Below are 16121 nucleotides of genomic sequence, written 5' to 3' on the forward strand. Positions count from 1 at the left end.
AAATAAAAAATGTTGAAAAAAAAATTTAAAAAAAAAAAAAATAAATAAATATTTTTTAAGTTAAAAAAATAAAATAAAATAAAGTGATAACAATGGATTTATAGGACAGTGAATGGAAGAAACCAAAATCAAGGAATACCACACTTAAATGAGAACACTGGAGAAAAAGAATCTAAGAGTTATATTAAAAAAATGTCATTTGGAAAACCATAGCACCCTTTCTTGATCAAAACCCTTAAGAAAGTAGGAATAGAAGGAATATACCTTAAGATCATAAAGGCCATATACAAAAGACCCATAGTTAATATCATCCTCAATGGGGAAAAACTGAGAGCTTCCCCCTAAGGTCAGGAACAAGACAGGGATGTCCACTCTCACCACTGTTATTCAACATAGTATTGGAAGTCTTAGCCTCAGCAATCAGACAACACAAAGAAATAAAAGGCATCCAAATCGGCCAAGAGGAGGTCAAACTTTTACTCTTTGCAGATGACATGATACTCTATATGGGAAACCCAATAGATTCCACCAAAAAGCTGCTAAAACTGACCCATGAATTCAGCAAAGTCACAGGATATAAAATCAATGTACAGAAATCAGTTGCATTTCTATACATCAGTAACAAAGCAGCAGAAAGAGAAATCAAGGAATCAGTCCCATTTATAATGACACCAAAAACTATAAAATACCTAGGAATAAACCTAACCAAAGAGGCGAAAAATCTATACAGTGAAAACTATAGAAGAAAGCTTATGAAAGAAATTGAAGACACAAAAAAAATGGAAAAACAGTCCATGCTCACGGATTGGAAGAACAAATATCGTTAAAATGTCGATACTGCCCAAAGAAATCTACATATTCAATGCATTCCCTATCAAAGTAACACCAGCATTCTTTACAGGGCTAGAACAAACAATTCTAAAATCTGCGTGGAACCAGAAAAGACCCTGAATAGCCAAAGTAATGTTGAAAAAGAAAACCAAAGCTGGAGGCATCACACTTAGGACTTAGCTGTATGACAAAGCTGTAATCGTCAAGACATTATTGTACTGGCACAAAAAGAGAGACACAGATAGATCAATGGAACAGAATAAGAGAACCCAGAAATGAACCCACAAATGTATGGCCAGCTAATCTTTGACAAAGCAGAAAAGAACATACAATGGAAATAAGACAGTCTCTTCAACAAATGGTGTTGGGAAAAATAGACAGCAACATGCAGAAGAATGAACCTGGACTATTTTCTTATACCATACACAAAAAATAAACTCAAAATGGATGGAAGACATAAACACAGGAAGCCATCAAATCCTAGAGGAGAAAACAGGCAACAACCTCTTTGACCTCAGCCACAGCAACTTCCTACTCATCACATCTCCAAAGGCAAGGGAAATAAAAGCAAAAATGAACTACTGGGACCTCATCAAGATAAAAAGCTTCTGCACAGGGAAGGAAACAATCAACAAAACTAAAAGGCAACAAACAGAATGGGAGAAGATATTTACAAATGATGTATCAGATAAAGGGTTAGTATCCAAAATCTACAAAGAACTTCTTAAACTCAACACCCAAAAAACAAGTAATCCAGTGAAGAAACGGGCAAAGACATGAATAGACACTTCTCCAAAGAAGACATCCAGACAGCTACCAGACACACAAAGAGATGCTCAACATTACTCCTCGTAAGGGAAATACAAATCACAACCACAATGAGCTACCACCTCACACCTGTCAGAATAGCTAACATTAACAACTCAGGTAACAACAGATATTGGCAAGGATGCAGAGAAAGAGGATCTCTTTTGCACTGCTGGTGGGAATGCAAACTGGTGCAGCCACTCTGGAAAACAGTATGGAGGTTCCTCAAAAAATTAAAAATAGAACTACCCTACAACCCAGCAATTGCACTACTAGGTATTTATCCAAAGGATACAAAAATGCGGTTTTGAAGGGGCACACACACCCTCCCCCAATGTTTATAGTAGCACTATCAACAATAGCCAAACTATGGAAACAGTCCAAATGTCCACTGACTAATGAATGGATAAAAAAGATGTAGTATATGTATGTCTATATGTACATATATATGTGGAATATTACTTGTCTGTCAAAAAGAATGAAATCTTGCCATTCACAACAATGTGGATAGAACTAGAGTGTATTATGCTAAACCAAATGAGTCAATCACAGAAAGACAAATATCACATGATTTCATTCATATGTGGAATTTAAGAAACAAAACAGATGAACATACAGTAAGGGAAGTAAAAATAAGATAAAAACAGAGAGGGAGACAAGCCACAAGAGACTCTTAAATACAGAAAACAAGGGTTTTCTGGAGGGGTTTTCTGAGGGCTGCTGGAGGGGAGGTGGGTGAGGGGGATGGACTAAATGGGTGATGGGAATTAAAGAGGGCACTTGTTGGGATGAGCACTGGTGTCATATGTAAGTGATGAGTCATTAAATTCTATTCCTGAAATCATTATTACACTACCTTGGATTAACTACCTTGGATTAAAATTTTTTTAAAAAAAGGAAACCAGAAAAAAATGTCACATGCAAAATAGGATGGCATTTTTTAAAAAAAAATTTTTAATGTTTATTTTTGAGAGTGAGAGAGACACAGAGCAGGAGCAGGGGAGGGGCAGAGAGAGAGGAAGACACAGAATCCAAAGCAGCCTCCAGGCTCTGAGTGTTGGCACAGAGCCCAACAGGGGGGGATTAAACCCACAAACAGTGAGATCATGCCCCAAGGCAAAGTCAAGTGCTCAACTGACTGAGCCACCCAGGTGCCCCAATCAGATGGCATTCTTAAACAGAAACATTAGAAGCTAAAAAATGATGGCAAAATAACTTCAAAGGTCTGAAAGTCATTTTTAACCTAGAGTTTACAAAATACAGCCAATCAAATGTAGGAATAGGATGAACACTGTTTCACATAGGAAAAGTTGAACATTTTCATTTCCATGAATCCTTTATTGGGAAGTTTCTGGTAGAAGAGAGTCATAAAATGAGGAAGGAAGCAAAGAACAAGAAAGATGTGGAAATGGGATGGTACATAAGAGAGAAGCAAAGGGAACTCTTGGAATAATGGCAAAGGAATGTTCTAAGAGCGACAAAGTTAGCATAAGAGCCAAGTACCTGACTGGACGGGGGAAGAGTGCCAGGAATGTGTCTTCAAGTTTAAAAGGAGGAGGAGGAGGAGAAAAAAAAAAAAAAAAAAAACAGAAAGAAGAGGAAGAAAAGAAATAATTAAAAGGCGGGGAGTTTGGATGGCTCAGTCACTTGAGTGACGACTCCTGATTTTGGCTCAGGTCATGAGCTCACGGTTCATGAGTTCAAGCCCCGCATTGGGCTCTGTGCTGACAGTGCAGAGCCTGCTTGGGATTCTCTCTCTCCCACTCTCTCTGTTCTTCCCCTGCTTGTGCTCTCTCACTCTCTCAAAATAAATAAATAAACTTAAAAAAATTTTTTTCAAGAAAGAAAAAGCAACTTATACTTCTGCCAGATACTTAATGAATAGGGGAGACATAAAGAAAATAAAACTACAAAGCAATAAGTGACTCTCAGGAAAATGGAAGTTTTGCGAAGAAAAGATGTGTAATAACATTACACTACAAAGTGCCAGCATACCTCATATTAAAAAGAACCAAGTAAAGACTTCAGCACAGCCACCTGTCTGGAAGCCTGCACACCCAGCCTGATGTTCACGTTCTTCACACATGGAAGAATACTGCAAGTAGCCCTGGACAAGCTGGAGGCTCACCCTCCTGTCAGTGGGTACACAGTCCACAGCCCTGTGGTGTAGCTGGCTCAGTGGTGAGTTGACCCTCCCCTGGGGCAGCCTTGAACTAGGCCATCGCCATGCTGCATGCTCCACTCACCAGTTAGGCAGCAGGGATCAATCTGTAAACTGACTAGACGAATCAAATGTATTGGGCTGTGCGCGTGCAGGGCTTGTTTCACAAGAGTGCAACCCATTGGGACAATGGAGCATGTGCATGGACAGAGGATATATGCACAGTACTTATGTCTGCCATTCCCTACCATCCCTTTGCACATGATGTTTTCCCTGTCCCATGAACAGAGAATTGCAGTGGACCCACAGCATGTAGGAATTCAGTTGAGACTTAAGAAAGGTTAAGTGTTTTGTATCTACAACTGAATAAGTACAGGTGGTGACAGCGAAAGTAGGCGGAGCTGTTTGAATGAGAAATTCATTTCCATCTCAGAAAGCAAGCAATGGTTTAAGAAATACAAACGATACCAAGGAACCATATCTTAGCTTTTGTCACTAGAGTTACATACTTGCATTTACTGATGCTGAAAATTATGACACAGACAGAAAAGAAAAGGTAGTACGACACATAGTTCCTTTTCCTCTTGGTCCTTACTCATCCGGAAGCTGGAGGGAAAGAGTGTTGGTAGAATGTGCACGTCAAGAAGTGAAATAAAGAGTATTCGTTTTGTGCAACATTTTCCTACTCTTCTGGGAGAATGAAATGCATGTGCATATGTGAATTACAAAACCCAACTTGCTTAATTTTGGTGATCCCACATATGAGTTGAATGCTGTTTGGTGCATTTAAAGCTGACATTGCACAATAGAAAGATAAAAGCAAAATTTATGTTAATACTGTAAATTTTGCTTTAGTTAGAATGGTATTAAATAGAAAATTAAAAAACACCAAAAAGACCACAGAAAGGAAAAAAAACCTCTTAATATTTTTGTACCTTTCAGGGCACATTTTTGAACAAGGATTCCTGATTTTCAAGGATTCCTGAATTTTCATTTTGCCCTGGGCCCCACAAATCAGAGATTCATGCCATAATTCTGTCAGTGGTTATAATAAAACTTTTTCAAAATTCTTCTTAAATTTGTGTTTATCCAATAATGGTTGTGGAATGATCTGAAAACTTCAGACTTATGTGCCCAGCTTTCTAATGGAAAACTACCATAAAATAGCATTCATTTATTCCCTTCTAGAATTTAGTTTTGTGTATGCTGAGGTAATTGTTTTTCCAAGTAAATAGCCAATCATCCCAATATCATTTAACGACTAGTCTATTCTTTCTCTACTATTCTATGCTGTTACCATAAACTAAATTCTCATATACACACATTTTTCTGTTTTCTATTCTCCAGATCCAATGGTTTCATCTATGGTGTACCAACTATTTTGTTTCCGACAGGCTACTGTGTGAATTGCTTGGAAGACAAGCCCCATTTGTTGTTCCTAATTTTTAACATTCTTTTAATTACTCAAATATACTTATATTTAGTGTGCTAAAATTTTTAAATCTCACTGAATGACAAGGATGCTCAGACAATTAAATGTGGGAAATAGTCTTTTCAACAAAGGTACTGGGACAACTGAATATCATGCAGAAGAATGATGTTGGACTCCTATCTCACACCATATACAAAAAAGTTAAATCAAAACGGATGATAAACCTAACAGTAAGCACTAAAACTGTAAACTCTTAGAATACATAAATCTTCAACTTCCCATTACACCAAAGGGACAAACAATAAAAGAAAAAATAAATAAGTTGGACTACATCAAAATTAAGACCTTTTCTGCTTCAAAGAACGTCCAAAGAAAACACACAAAATGGGACAGATATTTGCAAATTATAAGGGTTTTAGTATCTAGAATACATAAAGAACTCTTACAATTCAACAATAGAAAGACAATTAATCTGGGAAGCCTGGGTGGCTCAGTCAGTTAAATGTATGACTTTGGCTCAGGTCATGATCGTGTGGTTTACAAGTTTGGGCCCTGGGTCAGGCTCTGTACGGACAGCTCAGAGCCTGGAGACTGCTTCAGATTCTGTGTCTGCCTCTCTCTCTGCCCCTCCTCTACTCGTGCACGCTCTCTCTCTCTCAAAAATAAATAAAAACATTTAAAACTTTTTAAATAAAGACAATCTAATTTAAAATGGGCAAGGGATCTGAACATTTCTTCAAAGAAAACATACATATATGTATATTTATAAAAATATTTATGAAAATATACCTACTGTATATATGTTTAAATATTTTTGAAAATATGCACATATCTTCTACAGAGAAAACAAGTGTTGCCAAGGATGTGGAAAAATAGGAACCCTCACATGTTGCTGGTTGGCTTGTAAAATGGTGCAGCTACTTTAGAAAATAATCTGGCATTTCCTCAAACAGGTAAACAGAGTTAACTTGTGACTCAACTCTCTCTCTCCAAGGCACATATCCAAGAGAACTGAAAACATGTCCACACACAAAATTATACATGAGTGTTTACAGCAGCATTATCTATAATAACCAAAAAGTGGAAATAACTGAAATGTCCATCAACTCATGAATGAACTGTGGTAGATCCATACAATGGAGTTTTATTTAGCTATAAAGCAAAATGAAGTACTGATACTTATTACGCTAAGTGAAAGAAGCCAGCCACAAAAGGCTACATATTCTGTTATTTCACTGATATGAAAAGACCATAGTAGAAAAACCCACAGAAAGAGAAAGTAAATGAGTGGTCACCTGAGGCTGGAGGGAGAAGGGCAATCGTGAATTACTGCTAATGGGCATGGGGTTTCTTTTTGAGGTGATGAAAATGTTCTGAAATTAGATAGTGGTGATGGTCCCACAACTCTGAATATACTAAAAACCAATGAATTGTACTTTAAAAGAGTGAACTGTGTGGTGTGAGAATATCACAATAAAAATGTTATTTTAAAAAATTTCATTGAGTTACAAAGATAAATTTGAAATAAACTGACAACTATTTTTCCAAATATGTTCCTCTTGTTATTACATTATTCTATGTTCTTCAGGAAAGATTTATCCTATAAACATCTCCTGGATTATTTCTTATTTCTGGTATTTTAAAATTTGTTGTCAATATTGTGACAGTCACTTTTTCCCATTACATTTTCTATTAAAACAGCTTTTTACTTATACACTGTTGATAGTTTATATATCTCCACCTTACTAGTTCTACGAGTTGGATTTTCTAGTCACCCAACATATCATTTCAAATGATATCAGTTCTTTTTCTCTTCTTTTGAAATATTACCAGCTCGTTTTTTTTTTTTTTCTATTATCTGGGAACTTCAGAGCAATGCTAATAGTAGTGACATGAAAAATCATTTCTCATTACTGCTTCTGGTAAGAATGCTTCTATTCACAATGTTTACATAAGTTTCTGGTAAATATCCTGTAAGTTCCCTTCTATCCCTAACTTTAAAAAACACCATGGCACAAAAACAGACACTTAGATCAATGGAACAGAATACAGAACCCACAAACGTATGGCCAACTAATCTTTGACAAAGCAGGAAAGGATATCCAGTGGAATAAAGACAGTCTCTTCAGCAAGTGGTGCTGGGAAAACTGGACAGCAGCATGCAGAAGAATGAACCTGGACCACTTTCTTACACCATACACAAAAATAAACTCAAAATGGATAAAATACCTAAATGTAAGACAGGAAGCCATCAAAATCCTCAAGAAGAAAGCAAGCAAAAACCTCTCTGATCTTGGCTGCAGCAACTTCTTACTCAACACGGCTCTGGAGGCAAGGGAAACAAAAGCAAAAATGAACTATTGGGACCTCATCAAAATAAAAATCTTCTGCACAGCGAAGAAAACAATCAGCAAAACAAACAGGCAACTGACAAGAATGGGAGAAGATATCTGCAAATGACATATCAGATAAAGGGTTAGTATCCAAAATCTACAAAGAATTTACCAAACTCAACACCCAAAAAACAAATAATCCAGTTAAGAAATGGGCAAAGACATGAATAGACACTTCTCCAAAGAAGACATCCAGATGGCCAACCGACACATGAAAACATGCTCAACATCACTCATCATCAGGGAAATACAAATCAAAACCACAATGAGATACCACCCTACACCGGTCAGAATGGCTAACATTAACAATTCAGACAACAACAGATGTTGGTGAGGATGTGGAGAAAGAGGATCTCTTTTTGCACTGCTGGTGGGAATGCAAGCTGGTACAGCCACTCTGGAAAACAGTATGGAGGTTCCTCAAAAAATTAAAACTAGAACTACCCTATGACCCAGCAATTGCAATACTAAGTATTTATCCAAGGAATACAAGTATGCTGTTTCAGAGGGGCACATGCACCCCGATGTTTATAGCAGCACTATCAACAATACCCAAAATATGGAAAGAGCCCAAATGTCCCTATAAATAAAGATGTGGTGTGTATATATATATATATATATATATATATACACATACACCTACACACATACACAATAGAGTATCATTCGGCAATAAAAAAAAAAAAATGAAATCTTGCCATTTGCAACAACGTGGATGGAACTAGAGGATATTATGCTAAGCGAAATTAGAGAAATATCATGTGATTTCGCTCATATGAGGACTTTAAGACACAGAACAGATGAACATAAGGGATGGTAAGCAAAAATAATATAAAAGCAGGGAGGGGGACAAAACAGAAGAGACTCTTAAATACGGAGAACAGAGGGTTACTGGAGGGATTGTGGGAGGGGGGATGGGGTAATGGGTAGGGGGCGTTAGGGAATCTACTCCTGAAATCACTGTTGCACTATATGCTAACTAATTTGGGTGTAAATTAAAAATATTAAATTAAAAAAATTTAAAAATTTAAAAAATCCATAATCTATGTCAAATTTCAGATTTATGTTGACAGATTTCTTCAAAAATAAACCATATATTTGCCTCAAAAAAAACAAAGCCTGTAAAATTTTGCCAAATACTTTTACATTACGTATTAAGTATATTATCTTTATTAATGTACATTTCTACTTTTGAACTAGTTTGGAAATCCTATGATCTCAGTATTGATTTTACTAAACTGCTAGATTTGACCTGTTAATCACTGAATTAGAAAATGTAACTTCCCTTTTATGTTCCTTTTCTTCTAGATGTTTTTTTTTCTTTTCCTGTTGTCCTAGAGTTTGTCTATTGACTCATCAAACATATTTTTTGTATCTATTTAATTAATAATGTATATTTTTGTGTTTATTAATGCATTCCTTTTATTTTCTTGGGGTTTGTATCATTATTCTATTTCCTCTTTTAAAAAACTGACTACTTCATTTATGTTTAAATTTTATTATTTTCTAATAGTTATATTTTTTTCTGTTTGGATTTATTCTTTAACACCAAAGTTACTTATACAATTATTTTTTAATTTCTAAATAACTTTGTGGTGCTATTTTAAGTTGTTCATCTACTTTTATATCATTGTAGTTAAAAAAACAAAACAAAACAAAACAAAACAAAACAAAATAGGATGGGCTTGACTATTTCCCTTGGGGAGATTTTCTTTGTACCTATATATAGCCTGTTAAAAAAAATTCCACGAATACTGGAAAATAATGCATACTTCTCTGTGGAGGAAAGCATTCTCTTATATGGCTATTACACAAACTTGTTAATTTAAAAAACTCAAACCCACTAGGAAGGTATTTTTTTAACGTTGAAAAATAATAGGAGAATTACTAAAAATATAAAGGATGATATATAAACAACTTTCATTATCCCACTACAACTTTTGTGTACCTGAAAAGCCTTTTATTATAAGCAAATATGTATACTTGTAATAAAGTATTTCTAAAAATAATCTTCTAAATATATTTTTAACAACAAACCAGTTTGGGGATAATTCCATTATAAGTTTTTCTCTCAATGATAACTTTTTTTTCAGAATTAATTGCAAGAATAGTGTTTTTTCTCCATATAAACATAATATTGAGTAAATGAGCATTTTACCTAAAGTTTTTCTTGCATAACAATTTACCACTGAGTGCTCAGGTATATGTGATGACATATGGCTGCAGGCTTTCCCAAATTCATTACTCTGATAAGATTTCATTTCTAAAATGAATTCTTTGGTATCAAATTAAATTATGTACCATGACAAAAAACATCACTACATTTATTACATTGATAAGGTTTCTCCCCTGTGTGTGTTCGCTTATGTTTAGTAAGGGCTGAGCTTAAGCCGAAAGATTTCCCACATTCATTACATTGGTAGGGTTTCTCTCCTGTATGAGTTCTCTGATGTCGAATTAATGATGTTCTATAGCAAAATAGTTTTTGACATAGATTACATCGATAGGGTTTCTCCCCAGAATGAATTTTTAGATGTTCAGTAAGGTGTGTTCTTCGGCTGAAGGTCTTTCCACGTTCCTTGCAAACATAAGGTTTCTCTCCAGTATGAGTTCTCTGGTGTTGAGTAAGATGTGCGCTCCAATTGAAGGCCTTTCCACATTCATTACATTCATAGGGATTCTCTCCCATATGAATTCTCTGATGTTGAATGAAGGCTGGGGTATGACTGAAGGCTGTTCCAAATTCATTACATTTATAGGGCTTTTCTCCTGTGTGAGTTCTCTGATGTTGGATTAGTGATGTGCTATGGCAAAAAACTTTGCGACATTCCTTACATTGGTAGGATTTTTCCCCAGAATGAATTCCCTGATGTTCAATAAGATGTGTGCTCCAGCTGAAAGTTTTCCTACATTCAGTACAGGCATATGGTTTCTTTCCAGTATGAATTCTGTGATGTTGAGTATGGGCTGAAATATGGCTAAAAGCCTGCCCACATTCATGACAAGGATAGGGTTTTTCTCTGGTATGAATTCTCTCATGATTTCTAAGGGATGACCTATAACTAAATGTTTTTTCACATTCATTACACTCATAAGGTTTCTCACCAGTATGGACTCTTTGATGTTGAATAAGATTAGTGCTCTGACTAAAAGCTTTTCCACATTCATTACATTCATAAGGCTTCTCTTCAGTGTGTATTCTTTGATGTTGAATAAGATTAGTGGTCCAGCTGAAGGATTTACCACATTTTCCATTCATGTTTCTCTCTCACAAAGATTTTCTCAGGTTCCATTAGCACTGAAATATGGCTTTACATTTTTTAAATTGTTTCCAGAATAAGTAAAGTTTGAGGTAAAAATTCATCTTTTCTTACATCTAATAAGCTATTTTCCAAGTTGCCTTTAAAAAAATCAACTGAAACAGAACTATGCTTTAAGCTCCCATCATTTTTGGCATGATTATGTCATTATCTTTAGAAAACTCTCAGTTGTTTAAAAAGAGTTGAGCTCAGGTTAAGTATTTCCTCAAAATTATTACAGTAATGATCTTCCTCTTATCTTTGTAACTTGGTTTTACTAGTGTTTCTCAAACTGGTTATCTAATTCCAATTCTTCTAATGCAAAGTTTTAGGAACCATCATTTAGAAAAATGTCTACAACCATGCCATGACACTATTTGTTTTTCAGAAGCTTTCTGCTTTGGAGCTGATGTTCTGACTTTGGATATAGTATCCAGGATTAAACAGAAGACAGTATCTCTTCCCTCTAGAATATAAAAGGAAAAAATAAAACTCGCTCATCAGTTACAGAAAAAAATAATAAAAATAAAAATGAACTAGTGCTATGATGACATAAAAGATTATACAAGATAGGTGCGGATTAATATGCAAGTTTAAAGAAGGGAAAGATTAAAATAGATAAGTATAGTAAAAAAAAATGGAAGTATTGAGGCAAAATACATAGCATAATCAAAAATGAAGATGCAGAAAAGTACATGACATGACAAAAAGTGACACTAATTCAAATGAATGTCTTTGGAAAGCAGAGGTTAAAAAAAAAAAGGCAAAGTGAATGGGATTAGACAATAAAAACTCTGACAAGCACAGAAATTCAATGCTATATAATAGGATAGGAAAATTAAAGTTTTGTCATAGTGGTTAACATGATAAATATGAGATGTTTTAGATGAAGATGCTTAACTTAATCTAAAGTGGATAATAAGAAAATAAAGCTACCGAATTTAGTGAAACAGTGTAACATAAATGATATGGGCCCGGACTGGGATAGTAGTAATAATAATTTAGTATAGGAGTAAATATAAAACAAAAGAAAAGAAAAGAAAAGAAAAGAAAAGAAAAGAAAAGAAAAGAAAAGAAAATGGACACTGACTATGGGGAATTTTTACAAAATGAAATTAATACAGATACAATAGTTTCTAGCCAATAAATTTGTAATAATTGTGGTACTAACAGAAGAACTATTAACACCCTAATAGTGGTACTAATGAAATATTGAAGGAAAAGCGAAAGTTGGTGATTTCATTTTTCACCATATCGAATTTAAAGTGATCTAAAGTTGGGGCGCCTGGGTGGCTCAGTCAGCAGTCGGCTGAGCGTCCAACTTCGGCTCAGGTCATGATCTCATGGTTCATGAGTTCGAGCCCTGCATCGATCAGGCTCTGTGCTGACAGCTCAGAGCCTGGAGCCCGTTTCAGATTCTGTGTCTCCCTCTCTGCCTCTCCCCCATCATGCTCTGTCTCACTCTCCTTCAAAAAGAAATAAACATTAAAAATTAGAGTAAAAAAAGCACATGCGTTTGTGTTAGGGAGAAAATGAAGCTTAATTAAAAAGCATTTGGAAAGGGACTAGAACAAAAAAGAGTCCACTGATGTCACACAAGCAAAGAAAAAAACACCAAATGCAGCAATAAGTCTGAATACAGAAAGGACTAAGATTAGGGTGCCATCAAGAAAGAATTCAGGATTCAGGAGTGTCTTCCAAATAATGTTAATATAAAAATAGAAGAATCTAACTTCAAAGACTACAACAGAATAGGAATTCAGGCTGTAGCTACTAGTCTAGTAATGAAAGGAGAGAATAAAATTGAAAGGTGGATAAAAATTAAATTATTGTTATGCAAGGTGTTCTTTTAAAAGAAAAACTTTTGACTGCCTGAAATTAGAACTGGAAGTGACTGAATCATGAAATAATCATTAAATCAAGGCCATAAAACCTTGATGAGTAAGAATGGAACCTGGGAGTATAGATAGAGAGGTATCTTTTTCTCTGAGATCAGAGTTACGTGAGAAGATGAATAAAGATATGTAGAAACGAAGTTGATGTTCACATTAGACAAACTCTGTTTTCTACACCAGTGAAAGGGCTCTCTGCACAGTGGGCACTAACCAACATTTCCAAATCTACCTCCTAGTACCAACATTGTTACCACCACCACCACAATGGACAGATGGACTATTGCTTACAAGGATTTCTAGCTATTTGGTTGTTACTTAGCTATCTGATTTTTTCTTGGTTAAGTATTTTGTGACATTTCTCCATTCTTTCCTGGTAACCATAAATATGGTTCTTCCTACTTGAAAGATAACATAGGCTTGGGTGATTTGATGGACCTCACAAGTGTGTCCTATGTTGTCTTCAGGAACTCTGAGATACACAATGTTGATGCTAAGGTAACATAATAAAGCTATCCATTTATAATGTTTTAAAGAAAAGAGGTATCACCTGTTTAATAGTAAAAGAAATACCTTATCTCTGTGCACAAATAAAATTAAAAATCTCTGGTCCCAAAACTCAAAGCCCAATCTCAAATATGCACTTATAAAATATATTTTGACATTTCAGGGGAAGAGTCACTGTAATCTGTAGTAGTTACAAAGCTTTACTTATCCAAAGAGACAAGCCTCCTGCAATTGTCATTGCATCCCTTATGGTGTCTGAGAATGATCCAGCTCTTTTCTTTCCTGTAAGGTAAAGTTCACTGGCACATCCTCCAATGCCACTGGTTCCTAAAACATCAAATACCTACTCACTAAAGGATCACTTATGCAACCATTTATGAAAGAAGAGTAAAGCTAAGAACTGAAATTAACAAAGTGGAGGGCTAGAAAGTTGTACAAAGAGGACTCAGGATTCTAAGTAAAAAAGTGATTAAAAGTACATTATTTGTTACCATTATATATCTATGGAGTACAGAGAAGCAAAACAAGAGGAGACAATTGAGAATGTTACTATACACACACACACACACACACACACACACACACACACACACACTTTAATATTTATTCTTGAGAGAGAGAGAGAGAGAGAGAGAGAGATCGCGTGCGAGAGCAAGCTGGGGAGGGGCAGAGAGAGGGGGAGACACAGAATCCGAAGCAGGCTCCAGGCTCTGAATTGTCAGCACAGTCTGACGTGGGGCCTGAACTCACTAACGGTGAGATCATGACCTGAGTCGAAGTCAGACAACCAACAGACTAAGCTACCCAGGCGCCCCAGAAATGTTGCAATATTTGAAGGAATAAGGATGGAAGATTTTCCCAGTTGATGACTCACAGATTCAAGAAGTCCCAAACCATAAGCAAGCTAAATACAAAGAAAAGCACATCCTAGGATATCATAGCCTAACTTCTGAAAATCAGCAACAATCTTTTTTTTCCTTTTATTTTTTTTAATTTACATCCAAATTAGTTAGCATATAGTGCAACAATGACTTCAGGAGTGGATTCCTTAATGCCCCTTACCCATTTAGCCGCCCCCCCACAACCCCTCCAGTAACCCTGTTTGTTCTCCATATTTAAGAGTCTCTTATTTTTGTCCCCTTCCCTGTTCTTATATTGTTTCCCTTCCCTTATGTTCATCTGTTTTGTCTCTTAAAGTCCTCATATAAGTGAAGTCATATGATATTTGTCTTTCTCTGACTAATTTCGCTTAGCATAATACCCTCCAGTTCCATCCATGTAGTTGCAAATAGCAAGATTTCATTCTTGACAAAAAGAACAATCTTAAAAGCAGTTTAAGAAACAGGCACGGCAAGTTCAAAATAGCACACTGCTCACTTCTCAGCAATTGAAGACCATCAACTGGAAAAATGCATGTTTCTGGATGAAATGACTCAATATTTTAAAGATGCCAGTTCTCTCTTATGAGTTGAAGGTACCACCCCCCTCATACGCTGAAGTCCTAACCCCTAGTACCTCAGAATGTGACCCTATTTGGTAAGAGTCAATGCAGATACATATGAGATACTACAGTAGGGTAAGCCCCTAATCCAGCATGACTGGTATCTTTGAAAGAAGATGGTCATGTGAAGACCAAAGACACACAGGGAGTACACCATGTGACAATGAAAGCACAGATTAAAGTTATACAGCTTTGAGCAAGAAATGCCAAAGACTGCCAGCAAAACACCGAAAGCCAGGAAGGATTCCCCTACATGTTTCACAGGCAGCATGGCCTGGCCAACATGTAGATTTTGGACTTCCAGCCTCCAGAACTGTAAGATGATACATTTCTGTTGTTTTAAACCACCCAGTTTGTGGTACTTTGCTACAGAAGCTCTATGAAACTAATATGCCTCCCAATTTTACTTACAGAACATATATTTTTGAAAAAGAAAAACAAAATGAGGCTGAAGGGGGATATGTCCATACTATACATTAAAGCATACAGTTATGTTAATTAAAACAGGGTAGTCCTGACACAAGAATTGACAGAAAAAGTAAAACAGAATTAAAAGCCTGGATGGGGCGCCTGGGTGGCGCAGTCGGTTAAGCGTCCGACTTCAGCCAGGTCACGATCTCGCGGTCCGTGAGTTCGAGCCCCGCGTCAGGCTCTGGGCTGATGGCTCGGAGCCTGGAGCCTGTTTCCGATTCTGTGTCTCCCTCTCTCTCTGCCCCTCCCCCGTTCATGCTCTGTCTCTCTCTCTCTGTTCCAAAAATAAATAAAAAAAAAACGTTGAAAAAAAAAAAAATAAAAAAAAATAAAAGCCTGGAAATAGGCCCATTCTTTTATAGGAATTATTACATGATAAATATGGCATCTCAAATATTTGGGGAAAGATGGAGATTCAATTAACGATCTTGGGACAACTGGCCTATCCATTTAGAGAAAAATAAACTTTACACTATTGCCTTATAAAAATAATTGGTGAATTCGAGTCAAACATTAAAAATAAAACTACAAAATAACCAGAAAACATATTAGAAAATATTTTCATAATCTTGCAGTGGGGAAGTCCTTTAAAAATGTAAAAACCGGAGCTTATACAGGAATGACTCAGATTGGACTACACAAACCTACAAGGCAATCAATGAAACTAAAAGAAAAAAGTCATATTAGGAATAAATATTTGCAACCAATAAAACAAAAGGACCATTAGCTGTATTATACAGAATTTCTACAAGTCATAGAAAAAAATATAATGCAATACAAATATGAGCAATGGTAACAAACAGTAAATTTACAAAAAGGCCAACAAA

This window comes from Panthera pardus, unplaced genomic scaffold (genome assembly GCF_024362965.1).
Source record: "Panthera pardus isolate Hobbes unplaced genomic scaffold, ASM2436296v1 HiC_scaffold_20, whole genome shotgun sequence".
Taxonomy (NCBI): Eukaryota; Metazoa; Chordata; class Mammalia; order Carnivora; family Felidae; genus Panthera; species Panthera pardus.